Raw genomic sequence first — 16,771 nt, forward strand, 5'->3', positions numbered from 1 at the left:
CCCGGTTCCATGGTGTAATGGTTAGCACTCTGGACTTTGAATGCTGCGATCCGAGTTCGAGTCTCGGTGGAACCTGACTCTGTTTTGCGATCGTTTCTAGAAATGTGTTCTAGTTGGTAGTTGGAATTGTATATCCAGAAATTTAGCTAGGATCATGTAATGCAAATTGTTAATAGCAGTCCACACGTGAATGGGGAACGCTCCAAATGCTTATGCTTTTGCTACTAGGATTAATAAAGGTACGTAAGGGGTTCATCTGCGAGAAGACGACCTCAGCTGCTGGCCCCAGCATCTCTCCGTCTTGGGTGCTGCATGCGCGTGCATTTAACAAACGTGCATGCGATGTACTAGTTCCTGGGAAACGAATCGAATCGTTGTACGTGTCAGTCTTTAGGTATAGATATAAGTAATCGAAGACGGCTTAATCCTGCTTCGTAGATTGCTTTTCACAAGACGCACTTGCCAATATCATTGGCCGGTGGCCCGACACACTTTGCCCTGTTGTATGGCTTACTTTCAGAGACTCGCTAGTTTATCGTATTGCTTGGTTGTCGCGAAAGTGAAAAGTAGGGCCTGTCCGGGATTTGAACTAGGGACTACCTGCACCCAAAGCAGGAATAATACCCCTATAACAACAGGCCGCACAAGGAAGCAGGTGTGCACCCCCCACCTAATGAGATCTTGCCGCACTTGCTAGTTGCAGCATCCAATCTGGACCATATTCTCAAAGAGGTTTCTTAATCCGACTCCTACAACATGAGCTGTGCTGAGGACCAGTGTATGTGAAGGCTGAAAGAACTGCTTGAGTTGTGTAACAGTATGTCGATCATGTGAAGTGCAAATGTTATCGTGTCACGCACCATCCGCCCACTACGTAGCGTTGTGTGACAGCACGCACTTTTCGACAGTACTCTGTGTCCATAGCTGTTTACATAGCTAGGCTGCTTCCAGCACAAGGCATCCACCATACGAAAGTGGCTGTTCCGCGATTTTGATTACCTGACCCTTAGACATCATTTCATGTACGAATACTGGCACGAATTCTCGCTACATTCCAAGTTGCTCCCTCCACTTTCAGCCTACTTGGTTGCTTCATTAGCCACGCAAACACTTCCTGAGGACGCTACATGTAATAAATCGCAGCTTATCGGTTTAATGTCAAGATGCTGCTCAATTTAAGTCTGCTAGAGGCACCCGGTTCCATGGTGTAATGGTTAGCACTCTGGACTTTGAATGCTGCGATCCGAGTTCGAGTCTCGGTGGAACCTGACTCTGTTTTGCGATCGTTTCTAGAAATGTGTTCTAGTTGGTAGTTGGAATTGTATATCCAGAAATTTAGCTAGGATCATGTAATGCAAATTGTTAATAGCAGTCCACACGTGAATGGGGAACGCTCCAAATGCTTATGCTTTTGCTACTAGGATTAATAAAGGTACGTAAGGGGTTCATCTGCGAGAAGACGACCTCAGCTGCTGGCCCCAGCATCTCTCCGTCTTGGGTGCTGCATGCGCGTGCATTTAACAAACGTGCATGCGATGTACTAGTTCCTGGGAAACGAATCGAATCGTTGTACGTGTCAGTCTTTAGGTATAGATATAAGTAATCGAAGACGGCTTAATCCTGCTTCGTAGATTGCTTTTCACAAGACGCACTTGCCAATATCATTGGCCGGTGGCCCGACACACTTTGCCCTGTTGTATGGCTTACTTTCAGAGACTCGCTAGTTTATCGTATTGCTTGGTTGTCGCGAAAGTGAAAAGTAGGGCCTGTCCGGGATTTGAACTAGGGACTACCTGCACCCAAAGCAGGAATAATACCCCTATAACAACAGGCCGCACAAGGAAGCAGGTGTGCACCCCGCCACCTACTGAGATCTTGCCGCACTTGCTAGTTGCAGCATCCAATCTGGACCATATTCTCAAAGAGGTTTCTTAATCCGACTCCTACAACATGAGCTGTGCTGAGGACCAGTGTATGTGAAGGCTGAAAGAACTGCTTGAGTTGTGTAACAGTATGTCGATCATGTGAAGTGCAAATGTTATCGTGTCACGCACCATCCGCCCACTACGTAGCGTTGTGTGACAGCACGCACTTTTCGACAGTACTCTGTGTCCATAGCTGTTTTCATAGCTAGGCTGCTTCCAGCACAAGGCATCCACCATACGAAAGTGGCTGTTCCGCGATTTTGATTACCTGACCCTTAGACATCATTTCATGTACGAATACTGGCACGAATTCTCGCTACATTCCAAGTTGCTCCCTCCACTTTCAGCCTACTTGGTAGCTTCATTAGCCACGCAAACACTTCCTGAGGACGCTACATGTAATAAATCGCAGCTTATCGGTTTAATGTCAAGATGCTGCTCAATTTAAGTCCGCTAGAGCCACCCGGTTCCATGGTGTAATGGTTAGCACTCTGGACTTTGAATCCAGCGATCCGAGTTCAAGTCTCGGTGGAAACTGACTCTGTGTTTTGCGATCGTTTCTAGAAATGTGTACGAGCTGGTAGTTGGAATTGTATAACCAGAATGTTAGTTAGGATCATGTAATGCCAATTGTTAATAGCAGTCCACACGTGAATGGGGAACGCTCCAAATGCTTATGCTTTTGCTACTAGGATTAATAACGGCACGTAAGGGGTTCAACTGCGAGAAGACGACCTCAGCTGCTGGCCCCAGCATCTCTCCGTCTTGGGTGCTGCATGCGCGTACATTTAACAAACGTGCATGCGATGTACTAGTTCCTGGGAAACGAATCGAATCGTTGTACGTGTCAGTATTTAGGTATAGATATAAGTAATCGAAGACGGCTTAATCCTGCTTCGTAGATTGCTTTTCACAAGACGCACTTGCCAATATCATTGGCCGGTGGCCCGACGCGCAGATTGCCTGTTGTATGGCTTACTTTCAGAGACTCGCTGGTTTATCGTATTGCTTGGTTGTCGCGAAAGTGAAAAGTAGGGCCTGTGCGGGATTTGAACCCGGGACCTCCTGCACCCAAAGCAGGAATAATACCCCTAGACCAAGAGGCCGCACAAGGTAGCAGGTGTGCACCTCGCCACCTACTGAGATCTTGCCGCACTTGCTAGTTGCAGCATCCAGTATGGACCATATTCTCAAAGAGGTTTCTTAATCCGACACCTACAACATGAGCTGTGCTGAGGACCAGTGTATGTGATGGCTGAAAGAGCTGCTTGAGTTGTGTGACAGTATGTCGATCGTGTGAAGTGCAAATGTTATCGTGTCACGCACCATCCGCCCACTACGTGGCGTTGTGTGACAGCACGCACTTTTCGACAGTACTCTGTGTCCATAGCTGTTTTCATAGCTAGGCTGCTTCCAGCACAAGGCATCCACCATACGAAAGTGGCTGTTCCGCGATTTTGATTACCTGACCCTTAGACATCATTTCATGTACGAATACTGGCACGAATTCTCGCTACATTCCAAGTTGCTCCCTCCACTTTCAGCCTACTTGGTTGCTTCATTAGCCACGCAAACACTTTCTGAGGACGCTACATGCAATAAATCGCAGCTTATCGGTTTAATGTGAAGATGCTGCTCAATTTAAGTGTGCTAGAGGCACCCGGTTCCATGGTGTAATGGTTAGCATTCTGGACTTTGAATCCAGCGATCCGAGTTCGAGTCTCGGTGGAACCTGACTCTGTGTTTTGCGATCGTTTCTAGAAATGTGTACTAGTTGGTAGTTGAAATTGTATATCCAGAATTTTAGCTAGGATCATGTAATGCAAATTGTTAATAGCAGCCCACACGTGAATGGGGAACGCTCCAAATGCTTATGCTTTTGCTACTAGGATTAATAACGGCACGTAAGGGGTTCAACTGCGAGAAGACGACCTCAAGTGCTTGCCCCAGCATCTCTCCGTCTTGGGTGCTGCATGCGCGTGCATTTAACAAACGTTCATGAGATGTACTAGTTCCTGGGAAACGAATCGAATCGTTGTACGTGTCAGTATTTAGGTATAGGTATAAGTAATCGAAGACGGCTTAATCCTGCTTCGTAGATTGCTTTTCACAAGACGCACATGCCAATATCATTGGCCGGTGGCCCGACACACAGTTTGCCCTGTTGCATGGCTTACTTTCAGAGACTCGCTAGTTTATCGTATTGCTTGGTTGTCGCGAAAGTGAAAAGTAGGGCCTGTCCGGGATTTGAACTAGGGACTACCTGCACCCAAAGCAGGAATAATACCCCTATAACAACAGGCCGCACAAGGAAGCAGATGTGCACCCCGCCACCTACTGAGATCTTGCCGCACTTGCTAGTTGCAGCATCCAATCTGGACCATATTCTCAAAGAGGTTTCTTAATCCGACTCCTACAACATGAGCTGTGCTGAGGACCAGTGTATGTGAAGGCTGAAAGAACTGCTTGAGTTGTGTAACAGTATGTCGCTCATGTGAAGTGCAAATGTTATCGTGTCACGCACCATCCGCCCACTACGTAGCGTTGTGTGACAGCACGCTCTTTTCGACAGTACTCTGTGTCCATAGCTGTTTTCATAGCTAGGCTGCTTCCAGCACAAAGCATCCACCATACGAAAGCGGCTGTTCCGCGATTTTGATTACCTGACCCTTAGACATCATTTCATGTACGAATACTGGCAAGAATTCTCGCTACATTCCAAGTTGCTCCCTCCACTTTCAGCCTACTTGGTTGCTTCATTAGCCACGCAAACACTTCCTGAGGACGCTACATGTAATAAATCGCAGCTTATCGGTTTAATGTCAAGATACTGCTCAATTTAAGTCCGCTAGAGCCACCCGGTTCCATGGTGTAATGGTTAGCACTCTGGACTTTGAATCCAGCGATCCGAGTTCAAGTCTCGGTGGAAACTGACTCTGTGTTTTGCGATCGTTTCTAGAAATGTGTACGAGCTGGTAGTTGGAATTGTATAACCAGAATGTTAGTTAGGATCATGTAATGCCAATTCTTAATAGCAGTCCACACGTGAATGGGGGACGCTCCAAATGCTTATGCTTTTGCTACTAGGATTAATAACGGCACGTAAGGAGTTCAACTGCGAGAAGACGACCTCAGCTGCTTGCCCCAGCACCTCTCCGTCTTGGGTGCTGCATGCGCGTGCATTTAACAAACGTTCATGCGATGTACTAGTTCCTGGGAAACGAATCGAATCGTTGTACGTGTCAGTATTTAGGTATAGATATAAGTAATCGAAGACGGCTTAATCCTGCTTCGTAGATGGCTTTTCACAAGTCGCACTTGCCAATATCATTGGCCGGTGGCCCGACGCGCAGTTTGCCCTGTTGTATGGCTTACTTTCAGAGACTCGCTGGTTTATCGTATTGCTTGGTTGTCGCGAAAGTGAAAAGTAGGGCCTGTGCGGGATTTGAACCCGGGACCTCCTGCACCCAAAGCAGGAATAATACCCCTAGACCAACAGGCCGCACAAGGTACCAGGTGTGCACCCCGCCACCTACTGAGATATTGCCGCACTTGCTAGTTGCAGCATCCAGTATGGACCATATTCTCAAAGAGGTTTCTTAATCCGACACCTACAACATGAGCTGTGCTGAGGACCAGTGTATGTGAAGGCTGAAAGAGCTGCTTGAGTTGTGTGACAGTATGTCGATCGTGTGAAGTGCAAATGTTATCGTGTCACGCACCATCCGCCCACTACGTGGCGTTGTGTGACAGCACGCACTTTTCGACAGTACTCTGTGTCCATAGCTGTTTTAATAGCTAGGCTGCTTCCAGCACAAGGCATCCACCATACGAAAGTGGCTGTTCCGCGATTTTGATTACCTGACCCTTAGACATCATTTCATGTACGAATACTGGCACGAATTCTCGCTACAATCCAAGTTGCTCCCTCCACTTTCAGCCTACTTGGTTGCTTCATTAGCCACGCAAACACTTCCTGAGGACGCTACATGCAATAAATCGCAGCTTATCGGTTTAATGTCAAGTTGCTGCTCAATTTAAGTCTGCTAGAGGCAACCGGTTCCATGGTGTAATGGTTAGCACTCTGGACTTTGAGTCCAGCGATCCGAGTTCGAGTCTCGGTGGAACCTGACTCTGTTTTGCGATCGTTTCTAGAAATGTGTACGAGCTGGGTGTTGGAATTGTATATCCAGAATTTTAGCTAGGATCATGTAATGCAAATTGTTAATAGCAGTCCACACGTGAATGGGGAACGCTCCAAATGCTTATGCTTTTGCTACTAGGGTTAATAACGGCACGTAAGGGGTTCAACTGCGAGAAGACGACCTCAGCTGCTTGCCCCAGCATCTCTCCGTCTTGGGTGCTGCATGCGCGTGCATTTAACAAACGTGCATGCGATGTACTAGATCCTGGAAAACGAATCGAATCGTTGTACGTGTCAGTCTTTAGGTATAGATATAAGTAATCGAAGACGGCGTAATCCTGCTTCGTAGATTGCTTTCCACAAGACGCACTTGCCAATATCAGTGGCCGGTGGCCCGACACTCAGTTTGCCCTGTTGCATGGCTTACTTTCAGAGACTCGCTAGTTTATCGTATTGCTTGGTTGTCGCGAAAGTGAAAAGTAGGTCCTGTGCGGGATTTGAACCCGGTACCTCCTGCACCCAAAGCAGGAATCATACCTCTAGACCAACAGGCCGCACAAGGAAGCATGTGTGCACCCCGCCACCTAATGAGATCTTGCCGCACTTGCTAGTTGCAGCATCCAATCTTTACCATATTCTCAAAGAGGTTTCTTAATCCGACACCTACAACATGAGCTGTGCTGAGGACCAGTGTATGTGATGGCTGAAAGAGCTGCTTGAGTTGTGTGACAGTATGTCGATCGTGTGAAGTGCAAATGTTATCGTGTCACGCACCATCCGCCCACTACGTGGCGTTGTGTGACAGCACGCACTTTTCGACAGTACTCTGTGTCCATAGCTGTTTTCATAGCTAGGCTGCTTCCAGCACAAGGCATCCACCATACGAAAGTGGCTGTTCCGCGATTTTGATTACCTGACCCTTAGACATCATTTCATGTACGAATACTGGCACGAATTCTCGCTACATTCCAAGTTGCTCCCTCCACTTTCAGCCTACTTGGTTGCTTCATTAGCCACGCAAACACTTCCTGAGGACGCTACATGCAATAAATCGCAGCTTATCCGTTTAATGTCAAGATGCTGCTCAATTTAAGTCTGCTATAGGCACCCGGTTCCATGGTGTAATGTTTAGCACTCTGGACTTTGATTCCAGCGATCCGAGTTCGAGTCTCGGTGGAACCTGACTCTGTTTTGCGATCGTTTCTAGAAATGTGTACGAGCTGGTAGTTGGAATTGTATATCCAGAATTTTAGCTAGGATCATGTAATGCAAATTGTTAATAGCAGTCCACACGTGAATGGGGAACGCTCCAAATGCTTATGCTTTTGCTACTAGGGTTAATAACGGCACGTAAGGGGTTCAACTGCGAGAAGACGACCTCAGCTGCTTGCCCCAGCATCTCTCCGTCTTGGGTGCTGCATGCGCGTGCATTTAACAAACGTGCATGCGATGTACTAGATCCTGGAAAACGAATCGAATCGTTGTACGTGTCAGTCTTTAGGTATAGATATAAGTAATCGAAGACGGCGTAATCCTGCTTCGTAGATTGCTTTCCACAAGACGCACTTGCCAATATCAGTGGCCGGTGGCCCGACACTCAGTTTGCCCTGTTGCATGGCTTACTTTCAGAGACTCGCTAGTTTATCGTATTGCTTGGTTGTCGCGAAAGTGAAAAGTAGGTCCTGTGCGGGATTTGAACCCGGTACCTCCTGCACCCAAAGCAGGAATCATACCTCTAGACCAACAGGCCGCACAAGGAAGCATGTGTGCACCCCGCCACCTAATGAGATCTTGCCGCACTTGCTAGTTGCAGCATCCAATATGGACCATATTCTCAAAGAGGTTTCTTAATCCGACTCCTACAACATGAGCTGTGCTGAGGACCAGTGTATGTGATGGCTGAAAGAGCTGCTTGAGTTGTGTGACAGTATGTCGATCGTGTGAAGTGCAAATGTTATCGTGTCACGCACCATCCGCCCACTACGTGGCGTTGTGTGACAGCACGCACTTTTCGACAGTACTCTGTGTCCATAGCTGTTTTCATAGCTAGGCTGCTTCCAGCACAAGGCATCCACCATACGAAAGTGGCTGTTCCGCGAATTTGATTACCTGACCCTTAGACATCATTTCATGTACGAATACTGGCACGAATTCTCGCTACATTCCAAGTTGCTCCCTCCACTTTCAGCCTACTTGGTTGCTTCATTAGCCACGCAAACACTTCCTGAGGACGCTACATGCAATAAATCGCAGCTTATCGGTTTAATGTCAAGATGCTGCTCAATTTAAGTCTGCTATAGGCACCCGGTTCCATGGTGTAATGTTTAGCACTCTGGACTTTGATTCCAGCGATCCGAGTTCGAGTCTCGGTGGAACCTGACTCTGTTTTGCGATCGTTTCTAGAAATGTGTACGAGCTGGGAGTTGGAATTGTATATCCAGAATTTTAGCTAGGATCATGTAATGCAAATTGTTAATAGCAGTCCACACGTGAATGGGGAACGCTCCAAATGCTTATGCTTTTGCTACTAGGATTAATAACGGCACGTAAGGGGTTCAACTGCGAGAAGACGACCTCAGCTGCTGGCCCCAGCATCTCACCGTCTTGGGTGCTGCATGCGCGTGCATTTAACAAACGTGCATGCGATGTACTAGTTCCTGGGAAACGAATCGAATCGTTGTACGTGTCAGTCTTTAGGTATAGATATAAGTAATCGAAGACGGCGTAATCCTGCTTCGTAGATTGCTTTCCACAAGACGCACTTGCCAATATCAGTGGCCGGTGGCCCGACACGCAGTTTGCCCTGTTGCATGGCTTACTTTCAGAGACTCGCTAGTTTATCGTATTGCTTGGTTGTCGCGAAAGTGAAAAGTAGGGCCTGTGCGGGATTTGAACCCGGGACCTCCTGCACCCAAAGCAGGAATCATACCTCTAGACCAACAGGCCGCATAAGGAAGCAGGTGTGCACCCCGCCACCTACTGAGATCTTGCCGCACTTGCTAGTTGCAGCATCCAATATGGACCATATTCTCAAAGAGGTTTCTTAATCCGACACCTACAACATGAGCTGTGCTGTGGACCAGTGTATGTGATGGCTGAAAGAGCTGCTTGAGTTGTGTGACAATATGTCGATCGTGTGAAGTGCAAATGTTATCGTGTCACGCACCATCCGCCCACTACGTGGCGTTGTGTGACAGCACGCACTTTTCGACAGTACTCTGTGTCCATAGCTGTTTTAATAGCTAGGCTACTTCCAGCACAAGGCATCCACCATACGAAAGTGGCTGTTCCGCAATTTTGATTATCTGACCCTTAGACATCATTTCATGTACGAATACTGGCACGAATTCTCGCTACAATCCAAGTTGCTCCCTCCACTTTCAGCCTACTTGGTTGCTTCATTAGCCACGCAAACACTTCCTGAGGACGCTACATGCAATAAATCGCAGCTTATCGGTTTAATGTCAAGTTGCTGCTCAATTTAAGTCTGCTAGAGGCACCCGGTTCCATGGTGTAATGGTTAGCACTCTGGACTTTGAATCCAGCGATCCGAGTTCGAGTCTCGGTGGAACCTGACTCTGTTTTGCGATCGTTTCTAGAAATGTGTACGAGCTGGGTGTTGGAATTGTATATCCAGAATTTTAGCTAGGATCATGTAATGCAAATTGTTAATAGCAGTCCACACGTGAATGGGGAACGCTCCAAATGCTTATGCTTTTGCTACTAGGATTAATAACGGTACGTAAGGGGTTCAACTGCGAGAAGACGACCTCAGCTGCTGGCCCCAGCATCTCTCCGTCTTGGGTGCTGCTTGCGCGTGCATTTAACAAACGTGCATGCGATGTACTAGTTCCTGGGAAACGAATCGAATCGTTGTACGTGTCAGTCTTTAGGTATAGATATAAGTAATCGAAGAAGGCGTAATCCTGCTTCGTAGATTGCTTTCCACAAGACGCACTTGCCAATATCAGTGGCCGGTGGCCCGACACTCAGTTTGCCCCGTTGCATGGCTTACTTTCAGAGACTCGCTAGTTTATCGTATTGCTTGTTTGTTGCGAAAGTGAAAAGTAGGGCCTGTGCGGGATTTGAACCCGGTACCTCCTGCACCCAAAGCAGGAATCATACCTCTAGACCAACAGGCCGCACAAGGAAGCATGTGTGCACCCCGCCACCTAATGAGATCTTGCCGCACTTGCTAGTTGCAGCATCCAATCTTTACCATATTCTCAAAGAGGTTTCTTAATCCGACTCCTACAACATGAGCTGTGCTAAGGACCAGTGTATGTGAAGGCTGAAAGAACTGCTTGAGTTGTGTAACAGTATGTCGATCATGTGAAGTGCAAATGTTATCGTGTCACGCACCATTCTCCCACTACGTAGCGTTGTGTGACAGCACGCACTTTTCGACAGTACTCTGTGTCCATAGCTGTTTTCATTGTTAGGCTGCTTCCAGCACAAGGCATCCACCATACGAAAGTGGCTGTTCCGCGATTTTGATTACCTGACCCTTAGACATCATTTCATGTACGAATACTGGCACGAATTCTCGCTACATTCCAAGTTGCTCCCTCCACTTTCAGCCTACTTGGTTGCTTCATTAGCCACGCAAACACTTCCTGAGGACGCTACATGCAATAAATCGCAGATTATCGGTTTAATGTCAAGATGCTGCTCAATTTAAGTCCGCTAGAGCCTCCCGGTTCCATGGTGTAATGGTTAGCACTCTGGACTTTGAATCCAGCGATCCGAGTTCAAGTGTCGGTGGAAACTGACTCTGTGTTTTGCGATCGTTTCTAGAAATGTGTACGAGCTGGTAGTTGGAATTGTATAACCAGAAAGTTAGTTAGGATCATGTAATGCAAATTGGTAATAGCAGTCCACACGTGAATGGGGAACACTCCAAATGCTTATGCTTTTGCTACTAGGATTAATAACGGCACGTAAGGGGTTCAACTGCGAGAAGACCACCTTAGCTGCTTGCCCGGGCATCTCTCCGTCTTGGGTGCTGCATGCGCGTGCATTTAACAAACGTTCATGCGATGTACTAGTTCCTGGGAAACGAATCGAATCGTTGTACGTGTCAGTATTTAGGTATAGATATAAGTAATCGAAGACGGCGTAATCCTGCTTCGTAGATTGCTTTCCACAAGACGCACTTGCCAATATCAGTGGCCGGTGGCCCGACACGCAGTTTGCCCTGTTGCATGGCTTACTTTCAGAGACTCGCTAGTTTATCGTATTGCTTGGTTGTCGCGAAAGTGAAAAGTAGGGCCTGTGCGTAATTTGAACCCGGTACCTCCTGCACCCAAAGCAGGAATCATACCTCTAGACCAACAGGCCGCACAAGGAAGCATGTGTGCTCCCCGCCACCTAATGAGATCTTGCCGCACTTGCTAGTTGCAGCATCCAATCTTTACCATATTCTCAAAGAGGTTTCTTAATCCGACTCCTACAACATGAGCTGTGCTAAGGACCAGTGTATGTGAAGGCTGAAAGAACTGCTTGAGTTGTGTAACAGTATGTCGATCATGTGAAGTGCAAATGTTATCGTGTCACACACCATCCGCCCACTACGTAGCGTTGTGTGACAGCACGCACTTTTCGACAGTACTCTGTGTCCATAGCTGTTTTCATAGCTAGGCTGCTTCCAGCACAAAGCATCCACCATACGAAAGCGGCTGTTCCGCGATTTTGATTACCTGATCCTTAGACATCACTCCATGTACGAAAACTGGCAAGAATTCTCGCTACATTCCAAGTTGCTCCCTCCACTTTCAGCCTACTTGGTTGCTTCATTAGCCACGCAAACACTTCCTGAGGACGCTACATGTAATAAATCGCAGCTTATCGGTTTAATGTCAAGATGCTGCTCAATTTAAGTCCGCTAGAGCCACCCGGTTCCATGGTGTAGTGGTTAGCACTCTGGACTTTGAATCCAGCGATATGAGTTCAAGTCTCGGTGGAAACTGACTCTGTGTTTTGCGATCGTTTCTAGAAATGTGTACGAGCTGGTAGTTGGAATTGTATAACCAGAATGTTAGTTAGGATCATGTAATTCAAATTGGTAATAGCAGTCCACACGTGAATGGGGAACACTCCAAATGCTTATGCTTTTGCTACTAGGATTAATAACGGCACGTAAGGGGTTCAACTGAGAGAAGACGACCTCAGCTGCTTGCCCGGGCATCTCTCCGTCTTGGGTGCTGCATGCGCGTGCATTTAACAAACGTGCATGCGATGTACTAGTTCCTGGGAAACGAATCGAATCGTTGTACGTGTCAGTCTTTAGGTATAGATATAAGTAATCGAAGACGGCTTAATCCTGCTTCGTAGATTGCTTTTCACAAGACGCACTTGCCAATATCATTGGCCGGTGGCCCGACGCGCAGTTTGCCCTGTTGCATGGCTTACTTTCAGAGACTCGCTAGTTTATCGTATTGCTTGGTTGTCGCGAAAGTGAAAAGTAGGGCCTGTCCGGGATTTGAACTAGGGACTACCTGCACCCAAAGCAGGAATAATACCCCTATAACAACAGGCCGCACAAGGAAGCAGATGTGCACCCCGCCACCTACTGAGATCTTGCCGCACATGCTAGTTGCAGCATCCAATCTGGACCATATTCTCAAAGAGGTTTCTTAATCCGACTCCTACAACATGAGCTGTGCTGAGGACCAGTGTATGTGACGGCTGAAAGAGCTGCTTGAGTTGTGTGACAGTATGTCGATCGTGTGAAGTGCAAATGTTATCGTGTCACGCACCATCCGCCCACTACGTGGCGTTGTGTGACAGCACGCACTTTTCGACAGTACTCTGTGTCCATAGCTGTTTTCATAGCTAGGCTGCTTCCAGCACAAGGCATCCACCATACGAAAGTGGCTGTTCCGCGATTTTGATTACCTGACCCTTAGACATCATTTCATGTACGAATACTGGCACGAATTCTCGCTACAATCCAAGTTGCTCCCTCCACTTTCAGCCTACTTGGTTGCTTCATTAGCCACGCAAACACTTCCTGAGGACGCTACATGCAATAAATCGCAGCTTATCGGTTTAATGTCAAGTTGCTGCTCAATTTAAGTCTGCTAGAGGCACCCGGTTCCATGGTGTAATGGTTAGCACTCTGGACTTTGAATCCAGCGATCCGAGTTCGAGTCTCGGTGGAACCTGACTCTGTTTTGCGATCGTTTCTAGAAATGTGTACGAGCTGGGTGTTGGAATTGTATATCCTGAATTTTAGCTAGGATCATGTAATGCAAATTGTTATTAGCAGTCCACACGTGAATGGGGAACACTCCAAATGCTTATGCTTTTGCTACTAGGATTAATAACGGTACGTAAGGGGTTCAACTGCGAGAAGACGACCTCAGCTGCTGGCCCCAGCATCTCTCCGTCTTGGGTGCTGCATGCGCGTGCATTTAACAAACGTGCATGCGATGTACTAGTTCCTGGGAAACGAATCGAATCGTTGTACGTGTCAGTCTTTAGGTATAGATATAAGTAATCGAAGAAGGCGTAATCCTGCTTCGTAGATTGCTTTCCACAAGACGCACTTGCCAATATCAGTGGCCGGTGGCCCGACAGTCAGTTTGCCCTGTTGCACAGCTTACTTTCAGAGACTCGCTAGTATATCGTATTGCTTGCTTGTCGCGAAAGTGAAAAGTAGGGCCTGTGCGGGATTTGAACCCGGTACCTCCTGCACGCAAAGCAGGAATCATACCTCTAGACCAACAGGCCGCACAAGGAAGCATGTGTGCACCCCGCCACCTAATGAGATCTTGCCGCACTTGCTAGTTGCAGCATCCAATCTTTACCATATTCTCAAAGAGGTTTCTTAATCCGACTCCTACAACATGAGCTGTGCTAAGGACCAGTGTATGTGAAGGCTGAAAGAACTGCTTGAGTTGTGTAACAGTATGTCGATCATGTGAATTGCAAATGTTATCGTGTCACGCACCATTCTCCCACTACGTAGCGTTGTGTGACAGCACGCACTTTTCGACAGTACTCTGTGTCCATAGCTGTTTTCATTGTTAGGCTGCTTCCAGCACAAGGCATCCACCATACGAAAGTGGCTGTTCCGCGATTTTGATTACCTGACCCTTAGACATCATTTCATGTACGAATACTGGCACGAATTCTCGCTACATTCCAAGTTGCTCCCTCCACTTTCAGCCTACTTGGTTGCTTCATTAGCCACGCAAACACTTCCTGAGGACGCTACATGCAATAAATCGCAGATTATCGGATTAATGTCAAGATGCTGCTCAATTTAAGTCCGCTAGAGCCACCCGGTTCCATGGTGTAATGGTTAGCACTCTGGACTTTGAATCCAGCGATCCGAGTTCAAGTCTCTGTGGAAACTGACTCTGTGTTTTGCGATCGTTTCTAGAAATGTGTACGAGCTGGTAGTTGGAATTGTATAACCAGAAAGTTAGTTAGGATCATGTAATGCAAATTGGTAATAGCAGTCCACACGTGAATGGGGAACACTCCAAATGCTTATGCTTTTGCTACTAGGATTAATAACGGCACGTAAGGGGTTCAACTGCGAGAAGACGACCTTAGCTGCTTGCCCGGGCATCTCTCCGTCTTGGGTGCTGCATGCGCGTGCATTTAACAAACGTTCATGCGATGTACTAGTTCCTGGGAAACGAATCGAATCGTTGTACGTGTCAGTATTTAGGTATAGATATAAGTAATCGAAGACGGCGTAATCCTGCTTCGTAGATTGCTTTCCACAAGACGCACTTGCCAATATCAGTGGCCGGTGGCCCGACACTCAGTTTGCCCTGTTGCATGGCTTACTTTCAGAGACTCGCTAGTTTATCGTATTGCTTGGTTGTCGCGAAAGTGAAAAGTAGGGCCTGTGCGGGATTTGAACCCGGTACCTCCTGCACCCAAAGCAGGAATCATACCTCTAGACCAACAGGCCGCACAAGGAAGCATGTGTGCTCCCCGCCACCTAATGAGATCTTGCCGCACTTGCTAGTTGCAGCATCCAATCTTTACCATATTCTCAAAGAGGTTTCTTAATCCGACTCCTACAACATGAGCTGTGCTAAGGACCAGTGTATGTGAAGGCTGAAAGAACTGCTTGAGTTGTGTAACAGTATGTCGATCATGTGAAGTGCAAATGTTATCGTGTCACGCACCATTCGCCCACTACGTAGCGTTGTGTGACAGCACGCACTTTTCGACAGTACTCTGTGTCCATAGCTGTTTTCATTGTTAGGCTGCTTCCAGCACAAGGCATCCACCATACGAAAGTGGCTGTTCCGCGATTTTGATTACCTGACCCTTAGACATCATTTCATGTACGAATACTGGCACGAATTCTCGCTACATTCCAAGTTGCTCCCTCCATTTTCAGCCTACTTGGTTGCTTCATTAGCCACGCAAACACTTCCTGAGGACGCTACATGCAATAAATCGCAGCTTATCGGTTTAATGTCAAGATGCTGCTCAATTTAAGTCCGCTAGAGCCACCCGGTTCCATGGTGTAATGGTTAGCACTCTGGACTTTGAATCCAGCGATCCGAGTTCAAGTGTCGGTGGAAACTGACTCTGTGTTTTGCGATCGTTTCTAGAAATGTGTACGAACTGGTAGTTGGAATTGTATATCCAGAATTTTAGCTAGGATCATGTAATGCAAATTGTTATTAGCAGTCCACACGTGAATGGGGAACGCTCCAAATGCTTATGCTTTTGCTACTAGGATTAATAACGGCACGTAAGGGGTTCAACTGCGAGAAGACGACCTCAGCTGCTTGCCCCAGCATCTCTCCGTCTTGGGTGCTGCATGCGCGTGCATTTAACAAACGTTCATGCGATGTACTAGTTCCTGGGAAACGAATCGAATCGTTTTACGTGTCAGTATTTAGGTATAGGTATAAGTAATCGAAGACGGCTTAATCCTGCTTCGTAGATTGCTTTTCACAAGACGCACATGCCAATATCATTGGCCGGTGGCCCGACACACAGTTTGCCCTGTTGCATGGCTTACTTTCAGAGACTCGCTAGTTTATCGTAGTCCTTGGCTGTCGCGAAAGTGAAAAGTAGTGCCTGTCCGGGATTTGAAACCGGGACCTCCTGCACCCAAAGCAGGAATCATACCCCTAGACCAACAGGCCGCACAAGGAAGCATGTGTGCACCCCGCCACCTAATCAGATCTTACCGCACTTGCTAGTTGCAGCATCCAATCTGGACCATATTCTCAAAGAGGTTTCTTAATCCGACTCCTACAACATGAGCTGTGCTGAGGACCAGTGTATGTGAAGGCTGAAAGAACTGCTTGAGTTGTGTAACAGTATGTCGATCATGTGAAGTGTAAATGTTATCGTGTCACGCACCATCCGCCCACTACGTAGCGTTGTTTGACAGCACGCACTTTTCGACAGTACTCTGTGTCCATAGCTGTTTTCATAGCTAGGCTGCTTCCAGCACAAAGCATCCACCATACGAAAGCGGCTGTTCCGCGATTTTGATTACCTGATCCTTAGACATCACTCCATGTACGAAAACTGGCAAGAATTCTCGCTACATTCCAAGTTGCTCCCTCCACTTTCAGCCTACTTGGTTGCTTCATTAGCCACGCAAACACTTCCTGAGGACGCTACATGTAATAAATCGCAGCTTATCGGTTTAATGTCAAGATGCTGCTCAATTTAAGTCCGCTAGAGCCACCCGGTTCCATGGTGGAGT

At 47.2% G+C, this 16,771-nt stretch overlaps 17 non-coding genes across 17 annotated transcripts; 11 read left to right on the plus strand and 6 right to left on the minus strand.

The window, feature by feature from the left end:
- The first annotated feature begins 3 nt into the window (after positions 1-3).
- Trnaq-uug (transfer RNA glutamine (anticodon UUG)) lies at positions 4-75 on the plus strand. The gene has a single exon. It is a non-coding gene; the product is annotated as a tRNA-Gln (tRNA).
- A 1,121-nt stretch (positions 76-1,196) lies between these two features.
- Trnaq-uug (transfer RNA glutamine (anticodon UUG)) lies at positions 1,197-1,268 on the plus strand. Its single transcript has one exon. It is a non-coding gene; the product is annotated as a tRNA-Gln (tRNA).
- A 1,122-nt stretch (positions 1,269-2,390) lies between these two features.
- Trnaq-uug (transfer RNA glutamine (anticodon UUG)) lies at positions 2,391-2,462 on the plus strand. Its single transcript has one exon. It is a non-coding gene; the product is annotated as a tRNA-Gln (tRNA).
- A 1,125-nt stretch (positions 2,463-3,587) lies between these two features.
- Positions 3,588-3,659, plus strand: Trnaq-uug (transfer RNA glutamine (anticodon UUG)). The gene has a single exon. It is a non-coding gene; the product is annotated as a tRNA-Gln (tRNA).
- Positions 3,660-4,785: 1,126 nt separating this feature from the next.
- Trnaq-uug (transfer RNA glutamine (anticodon UUG)) lies at positions 4,786-4,857 on the plus strand. Its single transcript has one exon. It is a non-coding gene; the product is annotated as a tRNA-Gln (tRNA).
- A 498-nt stretch (positions 4,858-5,355) lies between these two features.
- Trnap-ugg (transfer RNA proline (anticodon UGG)) lies at positions 5,356-5,427 on the minus strand. The gene has a single exon. It is a non-coding gene; the product is annotated as a tRNA-Pro (tRNA).
- A 556-nt stretch (positions 5,428-5,983) lies between these two features.
- On the plus strand, positions 5,984-6,055 carry Trnaq-uug (transfer RNA glutamine (anticodon UUG)). The gene has a single exon. It is a non-coding gene; the product is annotated as a tRNA-Gln (tRNA).
- A 1,124-nt stretch (positions 6,056-7,179) lies between these two features.
- Positions 7,180-7,251, plus strand: Trnaq-uug (transfer RNA glutamine (anticodon UUG)). Its single transcript has one exon. It is a non-coding gene; the product is annotated as a tRNA-Gln (tRNA).
- Positions 7,252-8,375: 1,124 nt separating this feature from the next.
- On the plus strand, positions 8,376-8,447 carry Trnaq-uug (transfer RNA glutamine (anticodon UUG)). Its single transcript has one exon. It is a non-coding gene; the product is annotated as a tRNA-Gln (tRNA).
- A 496-nt stretch (positions 8,448-8,943) lies between these two features.
- Positions 8,944-9,015, minus strand: Trnap-ugg (transfer RNA proline (anticodon UGG)). The gene has a single exon. It is a non-coding gene; the product is annotated as a tRNA-Pro (tRNA).
- A 556-nt stretch (positions 9,016-9,571) lies between these two features.
- On the plus strand, positions 9,572-9,643 carry Trnaq-uug (transfer RNA glutamine (anticodon UUG)). The gene has a single exon. It is a non-coding gene; the product is annotated as a tRNA-Gln (tRNA).
- A 496-nt stretch (positions 9,644-10,139) lies between these two features.
- Trnap-ugg (transfer RNA proline (anticodon UGG)) lies at positions 10,140-10,211 on the minus strand. The gene has a single exon. It is a non-coding gene; the product is annotated as a tRNA-Pro (tRNA).
- A 1,754-nt stretch (positions 10,212-11,965) lies between these two features.
- Positions 11,966-12,037, plus strand: Trnaq-uug (transfer RNA glutamine (anticodon UUG)). Its single transcript has one exon. It is a non-coding gene; the product is annotated as a tRNA-Gln (tRNA).
- A 1,126-nt stretch (positions 12,038-13,163) lies between these two features.
- Trnaq-uug (transfer RNA glutamine (anticodon UUG)) lies at positions 13,164-13,235 on the plus strand. The gene has a single exon. It is a non-coding gene; the product is annotated as a tRNA-Gln (tRNA).
- A 496-nt stretch (positions 13,236-13,731) lies between these two features.
- Positions 13,732-13,803, minus strand: Trnaa-ugc (transfer RNA alanine (anticodon UGC)). The gene has a single exon. It is a non-coding gene; the product is annotated as a tRNA-Ala (tRNA).
- A 1,126-nt stretch (positions 13,804-14,929) lies between these two features.
- Positions 14,930-15,001, minus strand: Trnap-ugg (transfer RNA proline (anticodon UGG)). The gene has a single exon. It is a non-coding gene; the product is annotated as a tRNA-Pro (tRNA).
- Positions 15,002-16,126: 1,125 nt separating this feature from the next.
- On the minus strand, positions 16,127-16,199 carry Trnap-ugg (transfer RNA proline (anticodon UGG)). The gene has a single exon. It is a non-coding gene; the product is annotated as a tRNA-Pro (tRNA).
- Between the last annotated feature and the right edge of the window lie 572 nt (positions 16,200-16,771).

This window comes from Schistocerca gregaria, chromosome 2 (assembly GCF_023897955.1).
Source record: "Schistocerca gregaria isolate iqSchGreg1 chromosome 2, iqSchGreg1.2, whole genome shotgun sequence".
NCBI lineage: Eukaryota > Metazoa > Arthropoda > Insecta > Orthoptera > Acrididae > Schistocerca > Schistocerca gregaria.